Source organism: Vanacampus margaritifer, chromosome 15, assembly GCF_051991255.1.
Source record: "Vanacampus margaritifer isolate UIUO_Vmar chromosome 15, RoL_Vmar_1.0, whole genome shotgun sequence".
NCBI classification, from domain to species: Eukaryota; Metazoa; Chordata; class Actinopteri; order Syngnathiformes; family Syngnathidae; genus Vanacampus; species Vanacampus margaritifer.
In genome coordinates, this window is record NC_135446.1 from 21906789 (window position 1) to 21934724 (window position 27936).

General features: G+C 44.3%; 1 protein-coding gene across 1 annotated transcript in view; it reads right to left on the reverse strand.

The window, feature by feature from the left end:
- LOC144035201 (uncharacterized) overlaps window positions 1–24189 on the reverse strand; it is a 56079-nt gene extending 31890 nt beyond the window's left edge. The window contains exons 1-5 of the mRNA XM_077544721.1: window positions 24029–24189; window positions 21141–21196; window positions 19857–19913; window positions 18979–19044; window positions 3782–3873 (exon numbers count right to left, since the gene is read on the reverse strand). The gene's annotated coding sequence lies outside the window, so the exon portion shown is untranslated. The remainder of the gene's footprint in view (window positions 1–3781; window positions 3874–18978; window positions 19045–19856; window positions 19914–21140; window positions 21197–24028) is intronic.
- Window positions 24190–27936: the final 3747 nt, after the last annotated feature.

The following is a 27936-nucleotide window of genomic DNA, read 5'->3' on the forward strand; positions in this document are numbered from 1 at the left end:
CGGGGGAATGAGACGGCTTGTCAGGGTCGCAGAACAAAGAGGGAGCATGTCGAGCACAGGATTAGACCGGCAGAGGCGAGGGAAAAGACGAGAGGGAGCGCGAGGGATGGAGACGCCGCACTGGGATAGAAGGGAGACGGGTTTGGGGGGGATTTCCCTTCACTACACCTTCTGGCTCTTTCTTGGGACTTTGCTAGCTCGTAATTGCTAGTTGTGCTTGTTGGGAGCGCTGGCACACAAGAGGGATGTTGTCCTAATTCAGTGGAAAATTAGTAAATGCTGCGCCGAATATTTGGTTGTGGATGACGGTGACTACTTCCTGCACCATCTACAGAATTTGCATAGTCAAAATTTGGCCCTCGAGTTACAGAGCTCTTTTTGTGGAAAGATTCAAATTGTGGGGGGGGAAACAATCATGTTGATGTCAATTTGAGCTGTCAAAATTAATCGACAACTATTTCAATAATCGAGCAATCGTTTGTAACCTTTTTTTTAATTTTTATTTAAAATGGTCCAAATCGGTAATTGTTCACTGATTTCTGTAGTCCTTCATGAAAAACGACGGATTATCTTCTGTGTTTAATCAAAAGAAGACAATTGCAAACATCTGTTTCCACTAACATAGTACAACATCGTCAAAATCTTAAATCAGAGCACTAATATGAAGTACGAAATAGACACCAATCAATGGTTAATAAACAGTAATCACAGGGAAAAAAGCTTTTGGAATACACAATGCAAAATTCAAATCAATCTGATTGGTCGATTAATGGATTGCCTGATTTGAACTTTTACCTTACCGTTTTTGAGATTCAATTTTTTTTTCATCAATGATCTTGTGTGGACTATTGGATCTCTTTTTTTATTTATTTATCATTTGTTTCCCCCACATATGAGCCCTCCTTTGGCCGATTTTTTATTTTTATCATTGCTTTGACTCACAAAATGCAAAATGCAAAATCCCATTCAAACGCAAATGGTGCATCAAAACACACAGATAAACAATAGAAGAAGACTTAAACTTTATCCTCTGCGAAGAACGAATAATATTTATTGAGTCAGTAGTTGCCGATTAGTAGTCTTCTTCATTTGTCGCTTGTGGCCTACATTCTTTACATTGTATTACTAAATATGTCAATTAAAAACATATATTAGAGAGTGTTATTTTGAAAGTACAAATGACAAACATTTTTGTTCCTTAAATGTATTGAATCCGTTTGTACCGTTACAAGATGTGTACATTTCCGGCCATTGCAATCTGCACCGAGGTTACCATCGGCTCGTAAGACGCACGCACATCCCGTGCACGTTTAATGCACGCGGGTGCCGCATGGCGCCACCGTGCATCCGAAAAGCTATAAGGCACAGACAAGCGCACACGCCACCCCGAGATCCCGCACTTGATTAGACGTCCAGCCAACCCTGACCGGAGTAAATGGATGCGGGCTAATACCCGGCGCCCCTCCTCGCGCCATCTCACCTCCGTTCCAGCCTCCCATCAACATCCATCGCTCCTTCCAAGGCCTCACAACATTATTCTTGCTTACTTGTGCATCCCCGTTCTATAATCCCGCCTGTGGTTTTGTTTCCACCTGCCGTGACAGTCTCGCATCGCCACTGCATCCAGCCATTTGTCTCCATTCTCCCGCTAACAGCTGCTCTCCCCTCCCCCCTTTCCTCTCCATCTCACCTGTCTGCTTTCATCAGCCGCGTGGATCATTCCTCTTATCAGGCTGCCGTCCGTGCCTTTACGGCCGTCGTGGCATAGAACACGTCTGTTGTGACCGCTGACAGCCGGGCTTATTTTGCATGCGTTCGGGTGTCACTTTTCTGCCGGGGCTGCTTCCTATCATTTAGGCCGGCGCCATCCCTGGGGAGGGACGCGGCGTTATTACTCTGCCGGGGATTGTCCGGGGTGTTTAAGAATTCCATTTCATTAAGCGTGTCGGTTTACACTTGCGCTACAGCGAGTTGCCGGCGCTATTCCGCTTTGCAATGCAATGGCGCCGCCGCCCTCATTTGACAAACTATTCCGACGACGGCAGCCAGGGGAGGCGGGGCAAAAAATGGGACGGCGAAAGTTTTTGCCATTCTTCAAACTAGCTTTGGAAATAATTGACTATGCTTAATGGGCCGCTGCAGGCTTGTTGCATGCAATTAAAGCTGTAATCCATTACAGCTCGGAAAAAAAATCCAAATAGGCCTGTCATACCCACTTTATTCACTTAGACGAGGCTGAAAAATATTTGAAATCAACAGTCCATATCGCTGCTGGCCAAAATGGCCACAAGGGAAGAAATTGATGCTATTTGTATATTCAAATTGTGCTTATTATTATCGGCAAGGAATACAATTTGATGCCACTTTTGAAAAAGAAGTTTAAAAAAAAAAAACTACTTTTGCCGTCTTTTTTTCTGGAATAGCAGCATTATGTACAAACTATTAAAGTGTTGTCTGTTGTTTGTGTGACGCGCAGCAGGCGAGGTATCGGCTTCTCTCTTCGCTCGGTAAGACCAGTTCTAAAAAATACTGAATTATTAATAGTTACGCTCGAAACAACAACTCCATCTGTGATTTGCTAGATTTTCTGGTGACTTAACAATCATAGTGGCTTTAGAGCTGAAAATTGAAAGAAAAGAATTGGGGGGGGGGGGGGGTTGGTGCGCACGTGTGTGTGTGTGTGCGTGCATGAAATTTTCACAGAAGCAACGATGAAAGGCGGTTCGAGCTATTGGAGGAAGACAGAAAAAGAGCCGAAGCACACCCCTGCAATATTTCTTCCATTCATCGTGCAAAATAGTCCTGTGGCTTCTATTTGAATCTCTATTCGCTGAATTATTTGAAGACAATGCAACACAACAAAAAGAAAAATGGAAAATATGACACACGGGAAACTGTAATGAACTCATGAAAGACTTTTTGTCAATTTGTTAACCTTTTGAATGTCTAATGTCAATATCCTGTTCCCTCCATGCTTTATTTTTTGAGTGGTCATTTTCACGCGATGTGCTTTTATTTTGGCGCAGTTCCGGCAGTCCAGGAAGTGATCTGCACTAGAGGTGGCTTTACACATAACAAAGGCGCTAACAAAAAAAAAAAAGAAGGAAAAAGGTCGGTGATTCAACATGTTGCTGACTGAAACGTCGATTTACATCGTTGCGGCTGGAACGGCGACAAGGTGTTTATTTGTGTTGTTTTATTGTCATTTTTCATGACTTATGAAAAGGAGTTTTGGAATGTTGTTTTATACTGAAGTGAAGCTAATGATAGCTTCTCATTAGTGGTTGTTTAATGCTACTAGCTTGTCTGTTTTAGCAAACATTTCATATGTAGAACTGAAAGTGTGTTGAAGGCATATTTGACAATTGTCATTTATGCTTATTATTTTTGTTTACGTTATAGCTCTTACGGTGGCGTCAAATGGAACAAGGAAGGAATTAAAAACTTTTTTTTTTTAAGGAACACCAGTACGCTTCACCGTTGGGTTGGGTTTGCTACACTCGCTCACTTTGTCACGTCCTCCCAAATTGAACTTAAAAGGGGTCAAAACATTTTCTAGCATGTCTCAACTTTCAGCATCTCTTAAAAGCTGCGACCATATCACTCATGGAATCTCTATTTTGACTTGCGCCATCACAAGCAATAGTTTGAGGAGGCCAAAGTCCATTAACTTTTCGCGAGTTATCACTTGCAGACATCATTTTTGAAAGTAGCAGCAAAATGTTGTATACGTGGCAAAAGCAATTCCCCATCAGTCGTCGGCGTGATGAGCGAGCATTACCTCGTTTACCTCATGGAGGTTGCGGCCACGCTGGGCTATTATAGCCGGAGGCGACGGCAAATCAGCCTTCACGCCGTCGCAGCGCGAGCTGTCTGCAGTGGGGGAGAGAGAGAGAGAGAGAAAAAAAAAAGAGGAAATCTGATCAACGACAGGAACATTTTTGGATATAAATGACAGCAGGTAAAGCAACTCAAACTTTACGAATGGACGTCCCTGCCGACGCGGAGATAAGCAAGAGCTTTTGGAGTGAAGGTGACAAGCTTGCCATTTCGTCCCGACTTCAATACCACTGGATGTGACCGTGAGTCAGACTTGATCATAAATTGGCAAACGCGGGCCCCCGTGACACACCGACGGCTCAGGTGGCAGAGTGGCCATCTTGTTATTGGAAGATTGCTTGTTCGATCCCGCGGCTCCTCCAGAGACTCTCTTGAATGTGACGATCAACACTGAAATTGCTCTGGATGGGGATGAGCGTGGCTGACTTCTCGCAATGTCAACAGATGAATGTTTCAAGTAAAGCGCCAATAGCGGCTGGCAAATCGCATTTTTGATGTTGGGTGTACGTACATTCTGCACGCGAGATTGATATTCCTTACAAGAGGTTTGACTTGCCAGCTCTCAGTAGATGAAACTGTTATACCGCAGTGGTGCCTTCAGATACGAGTGACCCGGCTTAACCCTTTCATACACAAATTATTGATTAGGAATGATTGCTCAAATGTACATCGTCCACCCTAGTGGACATGGCACCAACTCCTTGAAAAATGTATGTTAAAACTAAATAAATAAGGTGATTATCCTTTTTCATGCCTAAGGCGTAATAAAAACACTTGAGAAAAAAAAAATCCTGATGTAGGTTATGCTATCAAGCAGGATCTTTACTCTCGTATGAGGACTAAAATCCATAGAATATTGCTATAATAAAAATGTAATGATGATTTAAAGCAAAAAATAATAATAATTACTGCAGATGAAGTGTTTTCAAAATCAACAACAAAGTTGTATTCACAATACAGTTAATGATGTCCAAAGTCCAATTTTGTTGACTCCCGATCAAACGCCATTTGCTCAGATTACAAAATCAATACTTGGATATTTTAACAATTATATTACTCCTTAGTTGTTGCTTGATGTCCCAATATTTTTTTTTTTACTTGCAAGGCTTCCTAGGATAGAAGGAATAGACACCTGTTCTTTCCTTGCACGTTACATCTGAACTTATGTCGGCCATCTTGTTGATGGTCTTTTTTTTTCCACTTACAAACTTTGACCACTGGATGGCAGTGTATGTCAAGACTACACTAGTGTCCACTGGAGTGGCTAATGGCCAACTGTGTTTTTTTCAAAGAAAAGTCGAATTCTTCAAAATATCCGATGCTAATATTCGTTAAAATGCTGAACATCGTCGCAGATACTCGGTCTATCCCTATATGAAAGTCTTTGTTTGTTTCTGCATGACTATATTAAAACTGCCCCCTGGTGGCCAAGTCCTACACACCACAATAAAAAATGTTTTTTTAATGAACTTTCATGCCATTTAATTATTCTAAAACTATGTTTCATTTAGCTCACTAGTGTGAGTGTTTGTTTTTTTCTAATTAAAAACACACCAAAAAAATTTTTTTGTTGGAATGGAAATTAAACTTGCATCTTAAGGCACCATGCATCGTATCTGTGCGCTGCCTAAATCTGATCAACTCTCCAGTCATCTATATTTAGCGCCGCACCTGCCTAAATTCAGCCAAAAGCTTTGAACCCGCTCTCAGATTGCGGGTTGCGTCTCCCCAACATGCAATATTGGATGTTGCGCCATAAGGAGGCTACGCGGCTCATTCCCGCCGATGCTAACATTGGGGATGTGAAGTAGATGCATCGAGCAGAGGCTGAGGCAGAGCAAACACTGCGGCACCAGCTGCTCTCTGCAGCGCCGCCATTAAGCCTGGAGGAGGTGACATTCGTTGGAGGGGGCGAGCATCAAATGTTGCATTGCCGGACCGCCTCAACATCTGCGCACACTCGGGGGGCGGGAGTTTGCAAACATCTGTCCTCTACTGGCTTGCCGTTATTGATATTGACCACGGCGCCGTCTCATTTATTTGCTCACATTTCCTCACTTTGTGTGATGAGGAAAAATTGTCACCTCGCAGACATGCAGGGGAGGACAAAAAGAGGGTTGAAGGAATCGCACCCTATAGTCCCCTTTACAACTTTTCTTTGGGGTCTTCCTATAAACCAAGCATCTATCTCCATTATGCCCCCCGAAATTGCTATTTGTCGCTTTGCGGGGAAGAAATAATCAATATGTCTTGTGGGGGCAGCGAGCGCATTAGAGGAAGCAAATTGATGTCTCTCGCCCCAGCGCTCCTCACTTTGCACACTGCACCACAACTAATGGGAAGCCTCGCCGGCTGCCAGACAGGGAGCCGGCGAGAGCGAATGCGTGTGATTGCGTGCGTGCGTGCGCGCGCATCCGCATGTGAGGCAAGAGGTCATTTGTTCATGCAAAATGGATGGCAGTTTGTTTGGACGCCTCAACCGGCACGCGTGCGCGTGTTTGTGTGTCCAGCGTCGATGCCGCCTTATCTGTCCCAGCCATCCGGCTTGAGGTCTTTGGGCTGTCAGAGGCAGATAGGCCCGTCACCAGCCCAGCGTCCCCGTTTCCCGAGGGCCTTGAAGGGTTCCTACGGCGAGTGACACTTCCAGAAAATCCCCCGCTGATAAGTGCATCGCAGACGGACGTCACGTGACCCGGCCCGATAGTCCATCTCCTCGCTTTTATTTCATTACACCTCTCCGTCGCCCTCAATCTCAGCTGGCAGACGGTAAACACCATTTGAGTCGAGACGCCTCTTTTATTAAATCGGCTTCAAAGGGCTAAATCTTTTTGTCAGCGCTTTGCGATATCAACTTAAACATGACGGGCACGATATGAGAGATTTTAAGCGGGATTGCCAACCTGGCGACACATGCATGACAAGTCATGAAAAGCCCCAAAATGCAAAGCGGGAGGCGGCGGCAGAATAATATCAGTGCCACTGCATTATAACACCAGAAATGAATATTTAAACAGCGTGGCTGACAGCCGCAGAATAAATTCATCTTTCTGTCGTCCCCTCACAAACACTCGCAAAATCAATCTCCGTCGGCGACATTGGAGTGCTCGGACAGCATCTCAAGACACGGGCGGGTCAAGACGGGATTCTTGATTATCCATTTGTTCGCGGCAGAGGGCATTCGGGGCACGTCAATCTTCATTTAAGCGGGCAACGCTTGCACACAATTGGAGACGTGTCGCACACGCTCGGTTACGTTCAGCACAAAAACCAGAGAGCGAGAATGAATATTTACATTTGAATATGCTTGTTAGTGATGTATTCAGGCATATGAACATGGAATACATTTGTGGCTATTAATAGTTTTGTGTGTGTGTCACAGACGTCATTCAAAATTGGTTTTTTTTTCCCTTCTCTGGCACATTCCCAAAGCTAACGGGGATGGCAGAAAAGAGAGGCCGCAAATACACGGCGTTTACCTGCAGACTGTGAATGAATGTGTGCGATAAGGCATTTGTCACGGCGGACGCTTTAAGCCGTCATAGCAGAAAGCGCAAAAGGTGTTAATAATACGATTAGGCCGCATTCAAGTGTCCCACTAAGCCACGGCGGCGCTGTGACATTGAGCCGGGATGCACAATGCAAAGAGCCGCAGTCTAAGCCGCTTAATGGGATTCAAACATCATTAATTTGCTTTTTTAGACTTGTGTTTTTCCAACTGCAACGTGTCAAAATGTCTGAAAGATACAAGCCCTGTGGCTGCTTATCTGCACGCCGCAGCCCTGTGACAGCGCGGCGGCCGGTCCAAGGTGAACCCCCCGCGCGCGCTGTCCCTGCACGCCACAGCTTGCAGATAAAGGAGGGATGTTTAGAGGTAAGTCCGTGTCGGCTTCAAACGCCGCGCTAGCTAGCCATCATTCTCGCGGTTAGCCTCAAGCCACTCATCCTCATACAATATTTTATATACCACCGTTTAAAAAGAAAAAGTCATGTTAATTATTTCACTCAAATTCCAAGTACATTTTACAAGGAAAGTTGTGAGGACATTTGACCAGTTTATTCAAAAAAAGAAAATCTACTCCACAACCTTCAGGTCACTCTACCACCTGAGCCATGCCAAAATCCTGCTGCCACTCTAAAAACTGTTGGGTCAAAAATAACCCAATTATGGGTCCAAAATGGACCGATCCTCTACTTGGGTCGATTTGACCCAACTTTGAGTCAAGAAATGGCTCTTTCAGTGTAAAACAACTTAACTATTGGTCAGATGCTTTACTTGGGTCAATTTGTACAAATCAATCCAAAAGTTGGGTCAAATTGACCCATAAAGTGCATCGGTCCATTTTTGGATCCATAGTTGGGTTACTTTTGACCCAACGGTTTTTAGAGTTTATCAGGGGGCATCCTTGTACCTTTAACGCGCGCTTTTGCTCTCATTTTGGACACACCAGCAATGCAGTATGGTGGCAAACGGCAAGAGTGGCACGGCTCAGGTGGTAGAGTGGCTGCCTCCCAAGTTGAAGGTCCTCAACGTTCCTTCCTCAACGCTTAACTTGGTAAAAATGTACTCAAAACTCTTCTTGTAAAATTGACTTTGAATTTCTGAGTGAAAAACTTGTTTTTTCAAGTAAATGTTACTTCTATTTTATTTTATTTTTTACAGTGTAGAATGTTTGGTGAGAGAAAGTCGATTTTTGCTTTTTTAGCTGGATTGTCAATTTCCATCCAATTTTGAATGTATAAAAAGTTGAAGTTGCACAATTGGCTAAGCATTCTTCTGCAGTTCATGTCTGCAACGACGGGTCTGGCGCAAAAATGAACACATTGTAGGAAACTGTTGGCCTTTGCGACCTTGAGATAAAGCTGTGCTCGAGCAATTTCCGTGACTTTTGAATGTCAAGTCGGAAGCCGCAGGGGCTCGCAGAACCTGCTTACTAAAAAAAGAGCAAAACATCTCAAAAGTGTCTCTCAATGCAACAATAACCGTGCAAAAAAATAATTCCACTAGCGGCGGCGTGTGACAAACAACAATTGCGTAGCGCTGCGGGTTAACTCAGTCCTTTGATGGATGCAGAAAGCGCGGGAGAAAGCCGCGGCAATTAGAAAAAGCCCAGTGTGAGAGTGCCGGCTGCCGCATGCACCGCTGGGCATAAACGAGGGCAACACAGGCAGGGCTGGCTTGAACACAACGCCGCAGACACGCCTAAGACTCCCATTGTGCCGCTCGCTAATCCATTTCCACCCTAACAAGCTGCTGCCTTCCAACACAGCCATGCGAGCGAGCGAGCGAGCGAGCGAGCGCGCGCACGCACGCACGCTTGTCCGCCGTCTGCTGGCTTTGGTTCAGATCCAGTGTGTTGACTTTCAGCAGCCATTTTAAGCTCCCTCTGGCAACACTCGTCCTCCTCCGTGTAGGAACAAAACGGGGATGTTTGAGGGACACTGTGCCCCCTCTAATGTATGAAAGGGGAAGGTAACCCCCCCCCCAAAAAAATTCCTTCGACAATAATATGTTATATGCGACCTCACTAGTCTAAACATGACATTCTGATTAATGTTGCATTAGTTAGCAATAATTACCAATTATGTTAGCCGTTTTTATCCATCCCGGGGGCGGCTATTTTGCCAACATTCCTGAAGGTTTTTGTAGGAATAGACGTTCTTTTGAGTGATTTAAGTGCCGGCAGTAGCGAGTCCGACTGGAGTAGATCATCATCTATAAATCAAAAAATCTGAAATCAATGTCAATCAAATCAGATCCCAAAATGGGAATCGACATTCAAAGATTCCCGCTCGTAGTATTTATAGAAGATTTTATTGTCCATTTTTGGGGGTTTGTCTTCCGCTTTAATTGGGCCGCATTTTCTCCAAATCTTTTGGAGAAGGTTGCATTTGCTTGCTTAACGCGTCTGCTTGACGTCCCTCACCAGGAAATCAGGCACAATTTAGTGTCTTCCTCGCCGATGGAAGAAGCTATCGGTTTGTTCCCATCTACCCTGCGGCGACACGAGGATGCTTATCACCTTTAGTGGTTTCCACCATCTACGCCTGCTAAGACAAAGTGTGCCTCTTGGTTCGCCCCGCGACGGCGCCGCTCCTCCCACCTGCCATCAAAGTGACAAAGTCGCTGGCGGGCTGCAACACCCACAAGGAGACAACGTGCGAAATGAGATCAAAACACGGGAAGGCATCAAACGGGATTTGAGGAAAGCGTGACCCGCTTCAAGTGTTTGCTACGCAAGGAAAAACTTTTAAGGACTGTAACATTTGGAGTGGCAGATCCTTGATTTGACTCATCTTTGAAAATGGCTACCCTGCTGTTTGTTCCTGACTTTGCCTTCCTCGCCCGCGCCTCGTTATTCCCGATGACCTCATGCATTCAACCTTGTGCCGCATTCTATCTGGTGGCCAGATGGTGATAGCCCGTCGCCACAATCTCACCTGCCTCATAGTAAGAGCGTTGATCCTGTTTGATTGTTGACCTTCCCACAAGGTCTTTTGCCTCCCAGCCTTACATTTGGGTCCTAGCACACGTCCTGTTCTTGACGGTCATTTCGATAAAGCACCGATGCCATTAAGACTTGCGCATTAGTACAAAATATCCAGCAAGAGAAGATGTACTGGAAATGGTGTCAAACATACGGCCCGGGGGTCCAATCTGGCCCGTGAAGACAGAACACAAACTGCAGTTTTTCCACTAAAATTAACTGTTGCTAACTCGTGTAAACGCGGGTTTTAATACTTTGTCCTTCACTCACAAAAACATATTTATATGTTTTTTTTATGCAAGAGCAAACGAAAGGCTGTGATTCAGCTTCTGACATGAGGAGGTGGCTTAAAGCAATGGTATTTATTGCAAAGAAATGGTCTGTAGGTGGCTGCAGAGTATAAGAGATCAGCCAGGGCCATGTTGCAACAAACACTTTTTGACAGTGTTTTCAACAGGAATGTGAATCATGATGAAACTTAGCTGTATTCTGACAACCAATTAAATGACATTCTGAAATTTGGCTGTTGAGTATTTGATGTAAAAAAAAAAAAAATCATTTTTGTTTGTAGTAATAATAAATGGGAATGTCTTCCGACTATTTATGTAGTTATTTGCACCAAATATACATATTTTTTTCTGTTACAGCTTACATACTGATTTGGCCCACTTGAGCTCAAATTTAAAATGAAGTAACAGAAATCAGAGTGGGAGCATTTGTTATGTCACCGTCTTGTATTTTGGTAGGCTTTGCAAATGCTAAAAGCTCTCTCTGTGGTCTGTATAGTATTTGACGGCATTGTTTGGGTCTGTGAAGTAAGAACAACAAGCTTTAGACTGACTTTCAATACATCCCAATCGGTCTTATTGTCTTAAAGCGAACTGTTGCCACCAACACATTTATCGGACGCTATTTTGAAGCTTAAAACGACTTTCTCCAATCAGCAATATCGTCGTCCCCTCAGGCCATTATTCTCTGTATCCTCTCAAAATTAAAAATTCATGTCAGCGTTTGCAAACCGCTGAAGAATTCATGAAAATACTCGCAGGCCAAACACATGCGAGCATTAATCAGATTTCCAGCGCATGTTCTTGCCCGGAACCGCACATCTGCTTGTGTGGCCCGAGTCCTTCCCCGTCACATTGTTGAACGTGACCGTGTTCTGGCCCAAAGGCAGACGGCGGGAATATGAGCAGAACAAACTGCAGACAATAAGAAGGCTGCACATCAATAACCGCTAGGCTGTAGCTTAGCGGGGGGGGGGGGGGGGGGACTTATTGGTTTAATTCTGAAAATAAGCAGAGACGGGAGGCTGCGTAAGAGCAAACAACTGAGGGGATTGGAGGCGTTTATGTGTGTAAGCGTGTGCTCAAAAGCCAATCGAGCATATTTTTTTGCACACGTACAGAAGGCCTCGTGCAAATATTAACACTGCATCTATTGGGAGGCAATCTGGCCGTCGCCATATTGTTGTTGTTTCTGCAGAAGCGTAAGCAAACAGAGCTGAACAGACAGCAAGCACGGGCGGGCCGAGTTGTTTTTTGCTGCTGCGGGTAATAATCGGCAGTCACTTCAATGGCTTCCATCCTTTGCTGCCGCAGCGCGTCTGGCGTCTTGCGCAGCGCCCGCCCCGAACAATAGCGCCGTTTGTGCCTCGTTTCTATCCAACGCCGTTTTATTGAGAGCGGCAGTGCCGTGGAGGGCGGCGGGGCAGGCTAATCTCATTCATTCTTGTGTGGCAGCTAATCAGGTTTTATTTGAGTGACTTTTTTTCCCCTTTCTGTGGATTGTTTTTAATTTACATCTTTTTTTCCTTCCCTTAGGTCATATATCCGTTTCATCTATCAAGCAAAGAGTTTTCCCCAGAGGGAGTTTTCTCGGTGTTGAAACACAATTGGATGAACTCTTGAAAATCCGGCAATCGATCTTCATTAGACATTTGTAACGCACAAAGTGAACATATCGCAATTATTATTGTCATGTCTCTATATTGAGCAATTCTTAGATCCGCAGCTATTTTCTTTTAAGCTATCACTGTGAGACCTCTTTTTTCCCAATGAATATAAATGATGCTGACAACATTGCTAACAAGCTCTTTAAGTGCAAAGACGCACGCACGCATACACCGACATCTTGGTAAAGTTGTGGTATATTTCTACCCTGTTGAACAGATGACTTTGCCTCCGTGATAATGTGAAGCCTCCATCTTAGGCGGGAGCTGTGACGTCTATTAGATCTATAAATCATGTTAGCCGGTGGATGGGGGGGGGGGGTCGGTGGGGGGGTGTGCGGCGCTGAGAGCTCAGGGTCGTAAATCTCATTACCTGAGACGGCTGGCGAACCCCCCGCCGCTACCTCACCCCGTCCTCAATCTCTCCCATTATCAGCTGACCTTGACCGCCAACGCAGACACTTACACTCAATCAAGGCTGCACACGTTGTGGGCGCGCGTCTGTGTGTACCTGTCATATTTGTGTTGTGACATCAAGGGGCCCATTCCTCCACACCTACTCTTATCTTTAAGGACGAAAATATCCGTTTATTTCTGCCGCTGTCGTCTTGCGACTGTCACAAAGTTGACCAATTTGTTTAAGCAAATGCCGTTTGAGATGATGAGTTCGTTACATGAACAAGCAGCAACCGCAACCAAAGCCCACAAGTATACGGCTTGTATTGTCGTCGTCGTGTTAACAAAGACACGTTTCATTTAAGAAGGAAAATGCCAAATGATCAATCGCATGACGGTAATTGTGGGACGCTTACCGATTGTTATTACCTTTCCTGTCAGTCCTAACAATAAATGTGTGACTAAAAGCAGCAATCACGTGCAGTCATTTCCTTCCTTGAAAGACCATCAGCAGTTCTTCGCTTCTCTAAAAATACACCACACATCTTCGATGCACTTGCTCGTACCTGTGGCTCATTCACTTGTGGAACGAGTGGTACAACACGTTAACAGATATCACCATTGTAAAACATTGCTCAAGCTTATTACAAAAAATAAAAATAAAAAAGTGCGGATTATATTCAGAAATATGAAAAGTGCACCCAGACTAACAGACAAATATTATTTATGATATGCTATGAATCTATCGCATCGTCCCTGTCGGGCGGAATCCTCGCATTTCCAAAACCACTCATTTTCAAAATAATCACAAAGCGTCAAATGCCGCATCGTTAAAGTTGTAACAAACTCATAAATGACTCCGTTTATTCATTTAACAAGCTTTTGGAATTCTAATGTCATTATCGTGTTCCCTCCATGCTTTATATTGAGTCGTCATTTTTATGTTCTGTGCTTTTATTTTAGCAGGCTTCCGGCAGTTCAGGAAGTGCATATCCACTAGAGGCGTCTTTACTTTAAGGAGACGCTAACAGGAAAAAGGACAAACGTCCATGAGCAAACACATATTTACATTGTTGCTGTCTAAGCACCTAAGCTGGAATGGGGACGAGGTGTTGATTTGTTTAAAATGTTAAATGTTGAAATGTGGCTGATTCTTTTAGTCATTTCATAACAAAACATAATTAAAAAGATGCACTGTACTGTAAAAACGAGTGTGATATTGATTTGTGGTGGTCATTTTTCTGCCACTAGATGGCATCATTGCATTTGTAAGACTGCGACAGCTCAGTGCATTTTTCTTTTCATATGAAGAGCTAGCTAATCTTTAACATGAAGTAACTTGTGAAATTCTGCACATTTTTCAAATTGTAAAATACAACTTGACCCCGCAGTCTCCACAAATATATGCATTATTATTGCTAAAATTTTGACATGGACGTGTCTGCTGCGTTGCGACGGGAAAAAGTAAGGGGCGGTCATTAGTCGCACGTTTTTAAAAAATTTGTGGCGTTAAAGGAACTTAAAATTAACGCACTAATTTTGGCACCCCTAATAAAAATGTAAAAAAAATAAATAAATGCCTGGTGACAGTGTAATAGGCGAAAATTGATCGGCACGCAAACTTACCTTCGTAGCTGATGGGCTTCATTCTGGAATGAAGCCTTAATGCGATTGATTTTTAACAAAACAGCCCACTCAAATTTATCCAACCTAACTCCTTTCACTGTCGAAAAAAATGCAGACATTAAATCTCGAGGCGACGTAATGCCGCAAGGCTTCTGCAGAATCAAGAAGAGGTGGAGTAATTTCTCAGGCAGTTAAAGTGCCCAGTAGAGTTAATAGATTTGCTCTCAAGCTATTTACACTTTGCATTGGTTAATCATTTGTTTAAAAAAAAAAAAAAAAGACGACCACATGGAGACTCACCATAATATCGATTTGTGGAAAAAAAAATTGATTGCACAAGATTTCTCTTCAACATTGACTATGTTTCTATAAATATGGCTCGTCTCTCAATATATAGTTCCAAAACGCTAGGTGGCGCTTCATCATGAGCCACGCATTTGCAAAAGGTATTTTTTTTACCAGCTGCTGCCTGCTCGACAAAAACGAGAAGTAAATATGAGAGTAAAAGCTGCAGGAAGTTTGCAGTCAGCCGCATCGACACCCACTCAAAGTGCAGCAATATTTTTCAGTCAGACCAGCGAAATAAGCTTAACAAAACTTTAGCAAACAACAAATCTCATGTAGGTCACAATGGGCCAATGCCATTTTGTTGTCTAAATAAAATTCTTGCCGATACCCTTGGTCCTTGATGAGCTCTCCAACTCTGCCTACAAGCGTCAGTCCAACAAACATAATGAAGGTTTGACATCCAAACAGCCGCCTGCGCCGCCTTCGCCGCCTTCGCCGCCTGCAGTCTCAATATCTCTTCCACTCTTCTGGCTCTGTTGTCCACTTCGGCCTTGCCTTGCCTGCCCCCCATTTTCTTTGTGTTCTTCAGCTCGGCTACTCTTCCACTTAAAAGCATGAAGATGATATTTTTGTGTGCCACTAGAAAATCATTGCATATAATTTCATCTACGGCCTGCGGAATATGACGGCATGAGCTTCTGCGCCCAGCTATATAGTCTATCAAAATTGAAATGATTTGACTGAAATGGAATGGGATTTATCAAATTAAAAGAGTCCTGGTGCAGACTGGGTGATAATTTCAGTCCTCTTTACATCATTTCTCCCCTTTCCTTCCTCTACTGCCTCTTAATGGATTTTCATGCCTGGAGCACATTTGGGGCCGGAGCGGGAATTTTCCGCATTATGGTACGTATATCTGTCTGTCGCCATAATAACTTATATGACAACACTCTCAGTTATCATCCGTACCCCAAACTGTCAGCGTTCCCCTGCGGAGCCTTTGGGAAGACAAGTTCACCCTGAATAATTCACCCGCAGAGAGCTGGTTTGCTCAAGGGGAGATGTTGAAAAGTGCATCACGTGTAACCGGATTTGCGGGATGACGACAGCTTGGGTCACGTTTGACGGCTGGACGAGGCGGACGATGAAGATCAGCCGTAAATCCAAACACGCGGCACCAGAGAACAGGGACGAGCGCAACGAGCTAGTCCTTGAACCAGTGACGTGACAAAGGATTCTTGTTGTCTTGGTTTGTCTCGTTATGTCGAACCACGTCCACCTGTGTGCTTCCTCCCTTCCCAGCGTGGGTGACCAATCAGGGCCCTCGGCCAATTGTGTTTCCCCAGGTGCGGCTCATTAGTGTTGCTGTAGTTACTCTGTTGTGTTTGTCCGGTCCATGTGGGAGCATTGTTGACATTTTGCGTGGGAGTTCGTGCTTCTCATCTCGTCTAAGCTAATCCCTCGTCACAGCCAAGTCGTCCTCGTTTCAGTCAAAATAAGTCGCCCACGTCACTGTCAAGTCGCCCACATTCTGCCTAGTCAACCACATCTAGTCCAGTCATGGCGATCAGCCTACGCTCGTCCCGTCCAGTCGTGGCGACCAGTCACGTCACGTCCAGGCCGACTCACCTTTTCCGCTCTGTTTCAATAAAGTTCTTCACATCGCCCTTCATTGCCGCCTCCCTGCCGTGCTTTCCTGCATTTGGGTCAACCATCCCGCAACCTTTCACGCCCATCGGAACCCAAAGGTTGAGATAACCCAGTGAGCTGTTTGATGAGGATCTGAAGGTGACAGCCAAGAGAATCAAGGAAAAAAAAACACCTTCCACTGATTGACATATCAGCATTAAAGCGTCAGACTCCACCTGTTGTTGTGCCGTCTACGATAAAGTGAGAACCTTGCTGGGATTGTGGTACGCAGTCCTTTTGTCTAGTCAAAGTCAATCCCGGCAGGCATCAAGGAAAGGGTACACGTAATCACGAGTAACTTCCCCCTTTTTCCTCCTCTGACTATTCCTGATTGCAAAAGTCACTCATCGTTCAGTTCCGCAGCGGCAGGCGAAGGAATACCTGAGGGGGACCAAGCGGCTCCTTTGTTTTTCCTGCGTCTCCTCCAACAGAGGGCAGCAGGCCTCATTAGTGTTGTTGCCCCTGCAACCAAGCCAGAAAACGGCGCCCGAAACACAACACACCATTGAAAGAAAAGCCAGCACGAGAATCCCTAATGCCCAAATCTTTAGCCTTCAAAAAGACAATTATGCTAATGCCAGGAATCATTTTTCATTCCATCTCTGATTTAATGCAGCCTTTTAGTGCGGGAAAGCTAATTAGAGGCTTTAATTAACATGTGCGACACAAACTGAAGAGAAGTGCGAAGGAGCCTGTCGATCACGCAGGAGGGCCGCGAGAGCGGGGAAGGGAACGAGCGGGGAACGGAAGTCTGAAAGCTATGCAAATGAGACGCGCCACCACCGCGGGGAGCTGCGGATCGCTGCCGCTACAACGCGTTCTGTAAATATCAGCGCGACCTGCAGACGGAGCCCAGTCATCTCATTAACAGCGACAGAAAAGGCGTCCCCCCCCGGCACCCTGCCCGCCAGGGTCAACAGTCAATGATGCAACCTCAGCTCAGCTCGGGCGCAATCATTAAGCCGTTGTCGAAACACCGGGTTCCGGGCTGTGATCCATCATTTGCTTCAAATTTCACATCCTCAGGTAACTATCTGAGGATAAATGCCCGATGTCACCAAGCTATAGCCACACATTTACACATGACAGTACAGTAGAAGATCTGTTGAGTATTTTTCAGAACAAAATCATCCCACTATGCATTTGTGGTCGTTTCTTTCAACAAATGGTTGAAAAAGTCTTGGATTGCTTCATAAGAAGCTATTGGGACGTCTCTTTGACCTGGAAAACGCCAAAGGTGTCACACTAAATACGAGACATTTTGAGCCCTCGATTTCAAACCCTGACGTATATGATCCAACACTTACATTGCGCAGGTAATCCAATAGAGGGCAGTATCACCCAGCTGATGTCTTTTCCAGCGACTTTGCATGATGGCCCCAATTGAGACATTTATACTTATTAAAAGTGGGAAATGTTCGTTCAGATTTTTGGAAATGCTAATATGTTTGTTATGTCCGTTTTTTGTTATATATTGTTATAAATGAACAGATGTAAAGCATTGGGACCGGATGCATCAAATATGACACAAATCAAAAGTCATATGTGGAAGCCATGATTTTAAAAAAAAAAGTGTTTGCTCAAAATGACCAATAAATACTCAAATCTTTACAAAGAATCCGAATTCTCTCTCATATTTTTCACGGTTCAGGCTTTTTAGGGTTAAATGATATGGAAACATGCAGCATGTGCACGCATGAATCATCTCAGTCAAGCAGCAACTCATGGCAGTTTTTGCAGTGCGACAAAGAAAAACGTTTGAGCCACAGAAGGCGGTTGAAAATCGGCAAAGTGGTGGAAATGTACCTTTTAAGGTGTCGGGCAAACAAATCGTCCGTTCTTATTGACTTTGACTGAGCTTTCAGCAACTATGGAATAGATTTGCGCTTTTGCTGGGATTGCTTCACAGGCAGCCTGATACGCAATTTAAAAGATATTTGGGGTCTTTATTCCCTCCCTTTATTTGCCTGCCTTAAGTGCTTTGTGTTTCTTTGGCTGGATTTCATTATGAAAAGGAAAGTGCAGAGGATTACATTTTCACTTGTTCTGCTTCAACATAGATTAGTTTAAGGAATGCGATACTTTTCGGGAGAATCTTTTATTTTCTTGTAAAGAAGTTTTGTGGATATGATGTTGGTTATTCCAACGAAGATTGACTTTTTAAAATAAATATGAGTTCTTCCACAGCCATTGCAGGAGTCCCTTTGCTAAAGCTCTCTTGGCATAAATTTGTTTACATGTTTCCAATTTTTGCATTTAGCCTCCAGCTTTCCCCACTTGGGGATCCGCGCAACAGCAGGCGGGTCACCAGCGAAGTGAAAAGTGGAGATTCTTGGATGTTTGACTTTGTACCACTTGGAAATTCATAGAAAATCTGTCCCCTTAAGACCAGGGTGTGGGTTGCAGGGTTTTTTTTCCTCCCAGGATGACCTTTCGGGATACACATGCAGCCCAAATAAATAATAAATGCATGTTTTCCCACCAGTGCTGGTATTGAACGGAAGCCTGGGATTTACGACCTCATGAATACAGAAGCGGGAGACTCTCGCTATAAAATTCCGTAAAGGATCGTTTGTCTTGTCACGACCGAGACGTCAAATGCTGCTCACACTCTATAATGGCTCATCTAAACTACCATCGATCATTTTGCATCCTTTCGGGATTTTTTTTTCTAAGGAGCCAGTAAGGGCAATTCAGGCCCACCTGTGTGCTCGGGAGTCTTCTCGCTGGTTTCCGCTTCTTGGTTGCGCTTCTTTGCAACACCTGGACCTAATGGACAAAATGGCGGCGTTATTGACACTCATTGATTGGATGTCATACAGTTTGACAAATGCATTTGTATGCATTTTTGAGTCAAACTTCAGGTTGGTTGGCGTTAAGTGTGATTTATAATAGTGGTGACAGGCAATTAAAATTTTTAATCGGAATTAATCGTATGACTTCAATAGTTAACTCACGATTAATCGCACATTTTATATCTGTTCAAGTTTGCATACTCTTGTTATATAGAAATATGACTGCATCTTTTACTCATTGAAAAAGTAATTTCATAATACTTCATAAAATTGAGTTGAAATTAAAAAGATGTACTGTTAAAAAAAATGTGTGATATTGATTTTTCTGCCACTAGATGGCATTATTGCATTTGTAAGACGGTGACAGCTCAGAGTATTTTTCTTTTCATGTTGAGTGCTTTCTAATCTTTAACATGAAGTAACTTGTGAAATTCTGCACACTTTTTAAATTGTAAAATACAATTTGACGCCGTCTCCGTAAATATATGCCTTATTGTTACAGTTATTGCTGCTAAATGTTGCTGTGTCTGGAATTGCCCCAGTACAGGCTGTCCAAGTAATGGGCAGTCATTAATTGGCATTTTAAAAAATGTAGTGGCATCAAAAGAACTTTAAATTAACGCACTCATTTTGACACCCCTAAGTGTTGTTTGAAAATATGAGACACAATCACGTCACACCCGAGTGCAAAGGTTCTACAGCGCTGTACCTACTGTATATCAAAGTGTACCTGAAAGTGATTTTCATCTTATATTCCATAACATTTAACAATAAACGGTACTTAGCTGGTTCAGATGAAAAGTGAAGGGTTCGGACCGGTAGCACTGCAGAAATGCGGCTTTCCTGTAAATGTGAAAAATGAGCTCTCGTTATGCAAAATCCAATTTCCCAAAAAGAGGGCCCTCTTTTTATACAGGGCGCCTTCATTTTCATATCTGTCTGCGAGGGCAATAAGCTCAAGAGAATTCTCATTACGCCGGTACACAGTATTTTATATAAAACGCTCATCTGGAAATCAATATAGTGTGCAGAGGCAAGGATAAGAAAAAAAAAAAAAAAAAGGTCGCGTTGCTGCGGCTGGCGTCAGAAGGGCCTTTATAGTGAACTTGATTAAAAGAAAATTGCTTTCAAGTGCTCTCAGCAGGCCGGGAGGTTGAGTGGGTTGAGCGCTTTCATGCAGTGCTGCTTGAGTTTCGCAAACTGGGCTCAGGAAACAAGATGAAGAAATGCCGTGAAAGCGCCCGAGGACAATGAGTGTGTGCCGGCACTGGCGACGGGGTGGCGCAACATTAGCGCCGCTGCCGCCGCCATCGTCGATACTTTTGCTTTGCGCCTCTCTCCAGGATGCCTGGGAAATTGATTGAGTTTCTTCCTCCTCACATGAAGTGAATAGGACTTTGTTTTTTGTTTTTTTTGTCTTTCTTATGTGAGGAAGTGCGCCGTTATTGTCTGATGCCCTCAGATGCCATTTGTTGGCTATTCCTCATCATCGCTGTCATTCATCAGGAAAACAAACTGCAGGAAGACGTGTGCAAAGCAATATTTGTGAGTCGGAGCTTGTCACAAATTCACCTGACAGGAATATCAGATTCAAGGGCCCCTTAATTTTCTAGCCGTCAAGAATGTGGAATTTATTCCCCCTTGAAATCAGAATGACAGCGGCATATCAAGCGACTGCCTGTTTTCCATCAGACGTTCACGCAATTGGCTTTCAAAAGGACGGCGCACCAGTGAATAATTCAACTACTTCTTTTTAAAGGAGTCTGATATCTTTTTCTCCTTTTTTATTGCGAGTTGCCCTTTAGTATTTGAATATGATTGTAAATCCATTACTGCGCTAGTTTTAAATTTACAACTGCTTTTAAAAAATTACTGGGAATTGCCCCCGCTGCCATAACCGCCAGCTACAGCAGGAAGATAATGGACTGTGACTAACAGGTGCTTCTGGACCGTTAATCTGCATAAAAATGCAGATTTATTAACACCTTTCTTGGCTTGTGACATCACAAACAGTCCCTCCAAATGCCTGAAAGCAGCGATACCCCACAGCCACACATTATCAGTGCTTACCAGAGCCATCCAATCGGCAACGTTCACGATGGCGCCTATGAAGAAAATGGCACCCGCTGTTGGAAAGAAATACAAAGAACGGGAGTTATTTTTTGCATTTTCCTTTCAAAAGAATAAAGAACAAACGATGTCATGGCTGAGCAGGTGTATTTTTGTCTTCTTCATCTAAACATGCTAGCTCTTTCTCATTGCAATGCTAAGCTAACAAGTGGTTGGCATTCAGCGTTACGGCTGAGGAGAAAGAGCATCCAAGTGCAAATCCAAAGCCTCCTGACTTGATTTATTTCAGGGGGCAAAGATCTTATTTTGAGCCGACACCATGTGCGCCGAAGCTGACAGTCGTACTGACTTGACATTAAGACATGTAGCCTGAAGACTGACACGGCGTTGGGGACACGGCGGGACACTCCAGTGACCACGCTCAGACGGGTGAAACGCCCGCCCTGACAAATTCATCCCGCGCGATCGATAGCTGCCGGGACGACGCGCATTCTCGTCACGGGCGGGCGAACACGGCGCCGCCAAGGTCTGCGAATGGAAGATAGGCCCCGCAGGAGAGGGAGGCTTGATTTACGAGCCGGCGTCAAAATGGAGGCAGACTTGCCCACGTACGGTGGACCGTCTTCCTGCCTCATCAGTCTTCCCTGCCGCTGTGCCCGACGTCCTTACGCCGTTTTGTTTGCCTGGCTGCCGACAGCGGGTCGAGATGAGATCGGCGACATTATTTTCAGATCAATGGACGCCACGCCGTTGTTGGCCTGGTGTTCGAGGAAATGAAATCTAGGAAGCAGAAGCGCTTCCGGCTGCCAGATATTCTACAAGTGCCAGAAAGCAGAAGAGGATGACGAACATAAGAACGAGTGTTGACGCTGGACTGTCGTGGCTTCCGAGCAGATTCTTTGAGCGGAATCCTCGTGGTTCAAACGTTTTCACCCGAAGACCCAAAAGGATTGCACGATCGACGACAACTTTGCAAGTATATTCATCTAGCAACTGACAGTCCCGGCTCTGGATTGTAGTCGCTTTTTGGCAGATTCTGATAGTCCTACGCTGTGGAAAATATGGAGTGATACTGTATTGGAAAAACATAGTCTTGGTTTTTCCACTCATAAATTCAAAGTACAAGGAGAGTTTGGGGTACTTTTTTTTGAAGAGTTACTCACGCACTGAGGAAAAAACTCAGCCTCCAGATTGGGAGACAGCAACTCTACCACCTGAGCCATGCAACTCTATTTGCCACTCTATTGCATTTCTGGTGTGTCCAAAATGTGACCAAAAATGTCTCTTGGAAGTGCGAGGATTCCACTTGACACCAGCAATATACTAATTCGCAAGAGAAGCGGCATAGCTCAGGTGGTAGAGTGGCTGTCACCCAACCGGAAGGTTGATGGCATGTTCCTCAACTATTGAGTAGTTGTTGTTTTTTTAAATAAACTAGTAAAATGTACTCAAAACTCTCCTTGTAAGATGTACTTTGAATTTTTAAGTGAAACATTTTCCTAGGTTTTTTCAAGTAAATGTTACTCATTGTTTTTTTACAGTGATATAGTGGTTCAACAGTTGCCTGATCAAAGACATCTTTGCTAGTACAGTCCTGACTTTCCTAATCAGGTATCAACCACTGGATCTCTTGTTTGCAGTCAATCTGGTGGATTAAGCCGCAGAGACTTCACTAAAATGTGCCGACGGAACTGATCCGTAAGCCGCAAGTACATACAGTAAAGCACCCTTTTAAGTCCCTCCGAGGTATTTTATAGAGCCACCCCACACCCATGGTGCGTCTCCCATCCCTCTCCTGGGGCATATCAATATTCATAGGTCTGCCGGGTGCGTTTGTGCGACGACTGTCTCATTAGCCTTTGATTCCCGGGCACGAGGGCCTGTCAGCGCCGACACCGCGGCGGCGTTTGAAGTGCGCGGAACAGCTGCTCGCATTTGATCTCCAGCCACTTTCTTTGTGCGGCGCAGTCCACTCGCGCGCACACGCTGCCCACGGGCAACCATGAATACATGCATCGGTTAGCGTGGCGCGCCGGCCCCGCCGCAACAGCTGCCGGGGTATTTTCCCGCCTTGCAGCGTTGGCACTCCAGCGTGTTCGCTTCGACGTGTCAATCATCACGCTCATTTGCGGGACGTCAAATTAGTCGTGCAGATGTGCCACGCGCTGTGCGATCCTTCTCCTATTTCACGGCCTAACCGTCTGCTATTAATGCATAATATTTAATAATAAACTCAAGATTCACATTGGTTGATTTCAAAAATCTATTCTATAAAAACGGGTCCAATTGAAGTGACCGTTGACACTGGACTACTCATGCCATGAAAGAGCGGGTAAGCCTGATGACATCATGGCATCAGCACACTAGCGCTAAGAAAGTGCGCTAGTCCACTCAATAATTGCACAGTGTTGTGTGGAATTGTATGGGCTGCATAAAGAGCAGAGTAATAAAGACTGATTGGGGTGCACGGGTTGGGGCGATTGCCTCCCTGCAAAACAAGTTCTGCGGCCCGATACGCTTGATAACATTAGGGTGACTTTAATAGCGCTAATGAAGAGAGTGGCGGACAGATAGTGAGACCACATGAATGGTTTGTGGGCTGCACAAAGATAATCACATTTCAGCCAGGAACAGACATATTTAAGGGCAGAGAAAAAGCACGCCACAAGTTCAATCAATTCGAACAGGAGTTATGTTAACTCATGCAAATAAGAAACATTTGTCATGACCGCAGTCATCTCAAGTTTAGAAGCACGAGCAACAATGCAAAGTTTTCCACTGGGACTGAAATAAAACGCTATCAGTCTTCCAATGAGATTTGGATCAATCTGACCTATTTTGCTCGACATGCGCAACATTAGTGCATTAATATAAGAAGGAGTTCATACCTGAAGAGCGGATGTCGTCGCTGCAGCTTCAGAGGCGGGAAAGGCGCGAGCTTGTCGGCTTGCGGATGGAGACTGAGGAGGAGACGCTGCTCCTTCGCCCTCGCCTCCTCTTTGCCTCTGGCTCGGCGTGCGTCTCACTATCAAACCTCCCTCCGGTAACCCCCCCCCCCCCCCCAAACACTCCCCTCCTCCAAACACACCCTCCCCTTTCTATCCTTCCACTGACACCGCCCTGCTCCTCAAACTCTGTTTCGCATGAAAAGTAGTTAGAGAAGCTTTGTTGCATTGGATTGTATTGTTCCAAAATCACACCATAATAGAAACGGGTGTTATTCATTTGTGAGCACAATGTTTGAGAGTCCAAAGTTGTATCCTTGGAATTTGAATTGTAACTAGACGATTATGCTGATTTCAATCAAACGGAAAATATATTTTACCTACATTTTGAATGGCCTGGGCACTATTGAAATCATTCTTGTATTTCATTAAAATAAGGTTGTGGCTATAGATACTGTATATTGGTGATAATTTGCTAGTAGAATTGCATATAAAGTGCAAAGGTGGAATCTGTGTTTAATGGGCTGAGAAATGGTGCTTGGATTAAAATAAATAAATAAAAAAGGAGTACCGCACTAAAGGTTTCGCAGCAAAGTGCTTTGGGTAAAAATAAACCTCACAGCTGAGCCTCTCCTCAGCTCAGAGTGGTGAATAAAATTCAGTTGTTACCTCCCAAATTTTCAGTCCAGATGTCCGCCGGTGGATTCCACAGCCCATCTCTTCTTTTCTGCGCTCCCTCTCTCCCATCCAGAGCCCTCCCTTGCCTCTGCCCCGGTTTCCATAGTGACACCTTCCCCGACTCCGGCTCCACATAATCAAGTGAGCCGGGGTGGGGGGTTGCAGGCGGGAGCGAGGAGCTGAAGGAATGGCAAAGATGAGGAAGATGAAGGCGGAAAACGGGGCAAACAGCAGCAAATAATGAACACAGAGAATGTCAATGATGGTTTGTCCGCGGCAAACGGCGCTTTTGCCTCCGCCGCGACTTCCGCCTCATGTTGGGTTCAGATCAGGTGCTTGCGATTTGGCGGCATATGGCCGACATAATTATCATGCTCATCAAACAACAGGGCGGCCACTTGTGCGCGCTGTCAATGCTCCCAGCAGCGGCGAGATAAATCATAGGATGTGATCAATCTGAATATTAATGCCAACGTTGCTCAGCATGAGTGCTCGGCGCCAGGTGGAGACGAGTGGAAACCTCCTCCAGTGGCGGAATAAAATCATGCACAACATGCAGGCAGGCTGATTTCGCTGCGCCATTTCAAGGGACAAAACGTGGTTAAGTCACTTATGGTCCCCAGGAGAAGGACTCCTCGTGACTCCTGATGATTTTTTTCTCTCTCTTCAGCTCCTGGATGGATTGCATAGAAAATGGGCTTTGACGTTCAGTTTTAAGACACTAAAACCCAATGACTTTCTGTGAGCTGCTCACTCCCATCACCAAGGCCATCATCATATGAAATGTTCACTAAAATATCAGCATTCATATGATGGGCTAAAAGCTAAATTGATACAGATGTGCTCAAGTCAGATTTGAAGTAGCATCACAAATTTGAGTGCAGCTAATTGCATATCCCCATTAGCCTCAGCCACACTTTAAATTAACGAGGATGTATTTTGTTAAGTGCTAATTTATGCAATCATGGACTTTATACCTTTAAACCTATCACAGTTTAGAGGTTGTTGTTTTTTTGTAAGCTCAATAAAGAGTAGATGGTTAAAAACCGCGTGGGAGAACAAATTGCATAAACACATCGCTATCGTCAACCGAGCTAACGTGCTAACGTGCTAACGTGCTAACGCAGCCCACCATCAAGCTATAGATTAGCTTAACTCATGAAGCGCCCAACCTTAGATCCTGTAGTCGCCCTGGATGGATGTGGGAGATGTTTTTGACACGCTCGACTTGGCTTCAATGATTCAAACCCCCCCCCAAAAAAAAGTGTCATAAATGATCCTGCTAATTTAATAACTGAAAAGCTACAACCGCATGACCTAATCACCTACACCTGTGTTTACAAGGATTAGGGAGGGAGGGTGGAGAGGGCCAGGCAGTGCCTACACTGCCACCTGTGGCCATCTAGCGCAAATAAAAAACAAAATAATATGTGGCTCCTACAACTCATTTTGAAGAAATACCGTAATATCAAATGTGCATGTGTTTAAAACTGCTATACAATTAAACTTACCGTTTAATCGTCGTTTCGGTCGTTTTCGAAAAGTGTGACTGAGTTTGCTGCTTTGACTGAAATGTGTCATCTCCAGGTGGGGGCGCTGGAGAGCACAGAAAGAAAATGCAGTAGTTGAAGAAGATGATAGGAGAAAACAACGTTTGAAAAATACAATACCAGCATATTCCAATAAACGTACACATTATGGTTATTTGACAGTATTTACCACATCATTAGTTATACCACAGACATACACCCATTTATATAGATTTCTATATTTCTATGAGTTGTAGTGGCTGCTACTAGCATGTAGCCGCTAACATTGAGCGTCCAGTGCAGGTCACATCTCTCCTCTGCTAAAAGCTCCATTATTTACCACCACAGGAGGCCATTCATCTACTTTAGATACCACTGCTCCCCTTTTTTAATGTGTCTCCGGCAGGAAAGGGAATGATTGTGTCGGCACAGATCATTATTTCGCCAAATTAATCACCGTTGGAAGGGATTATCGTCAGGCACCGGCTTTTCCGGCGTGATTAACGATACCGCGCGTGAACTTTTTCACTGTCGATCGATAGCAGCGCGCGCTAGTGTGTGCGTACGCGCCCCCGCCAGCAAGGTCAGCGTGGGCACGTGTGGGCCTGCAGGTGCCGATTGAGAGCAGCGATTAAGGAGGAATTTGTGCAGCCTGGATGCCAGGGCTTGTGTGAGTGCGTGTGCGCGGACGGGGATGGCGCACTTCCATATGAAACACGCCGTTCGTTTGCAACCTTGAGCGGCCGGCGCTGCCTTTACAAGCCGGGATGGACGTTTGGCAAAGCCTCCTCGGTGCAATATGAAATCGTTCACGGCCCAAAGTAGGCTAACAAAAGTGACTGCAGCTCAGGACGGAATCGTGCACCGCACCTTCTACAAAAGAAAGATTTTGCTTATTAAAATGATGTATTATTCACCAAAAAGTGGGCAAAATAATTGCTACAGCCACACCTTCTCTTTTTTGTATCCAGATGCCCTGGCGAAGAAAACAATCTCCTTGGAGGAGATATTAATGGTGAAATTATGCTTCCCCATTAAACATAATTAGCATTTTTCTCCACCTTTGGGCACTCAAATTGGATTTGCATAGCAAGTGCAGACACCTGGAAACAAAACTAAAACATGTTGAACATAAAAACCGTTACAAAATGTGATTACAACCAGATTTATAGTTTTGTGTGTTTTATTTTTATTAGGTTTTATTTTATTTAGATTTTTTTTCTTTTTCAAATTCAGTTCAATTCAATTTTTAGAGTGGATTTGTCTGTTGTATATTTTTTTAAACACTTTGTGTAGATTCAGTATTGTTTTTACTTTTTTAAATATATGAGTAGCTATTTGTTGAAAGTCAGTATTGTAATAGTTAAGGGATGTGCGAGTGACGATACCAGGTGTCGATATCCTGGTCTTATTTTAAGCTATCGGTACATGTGACAGTGGCGGATTCCGGTATCGGCCGCCCATTTTATGATCAGGAAGTAGGAATTAGAAAATTGCAATTAATGTCCTGCAACGTCACAGAAAAAAAATGCTATATTGGATCTGATCTGTCGTTTAGTTTTTTTAGGTCTCAAAAGTGACTATCAAAAGTTGAGTCAAAAAATGTCCCTAGTTGTAGCATGCTATTATTTAAGTATGATTAAG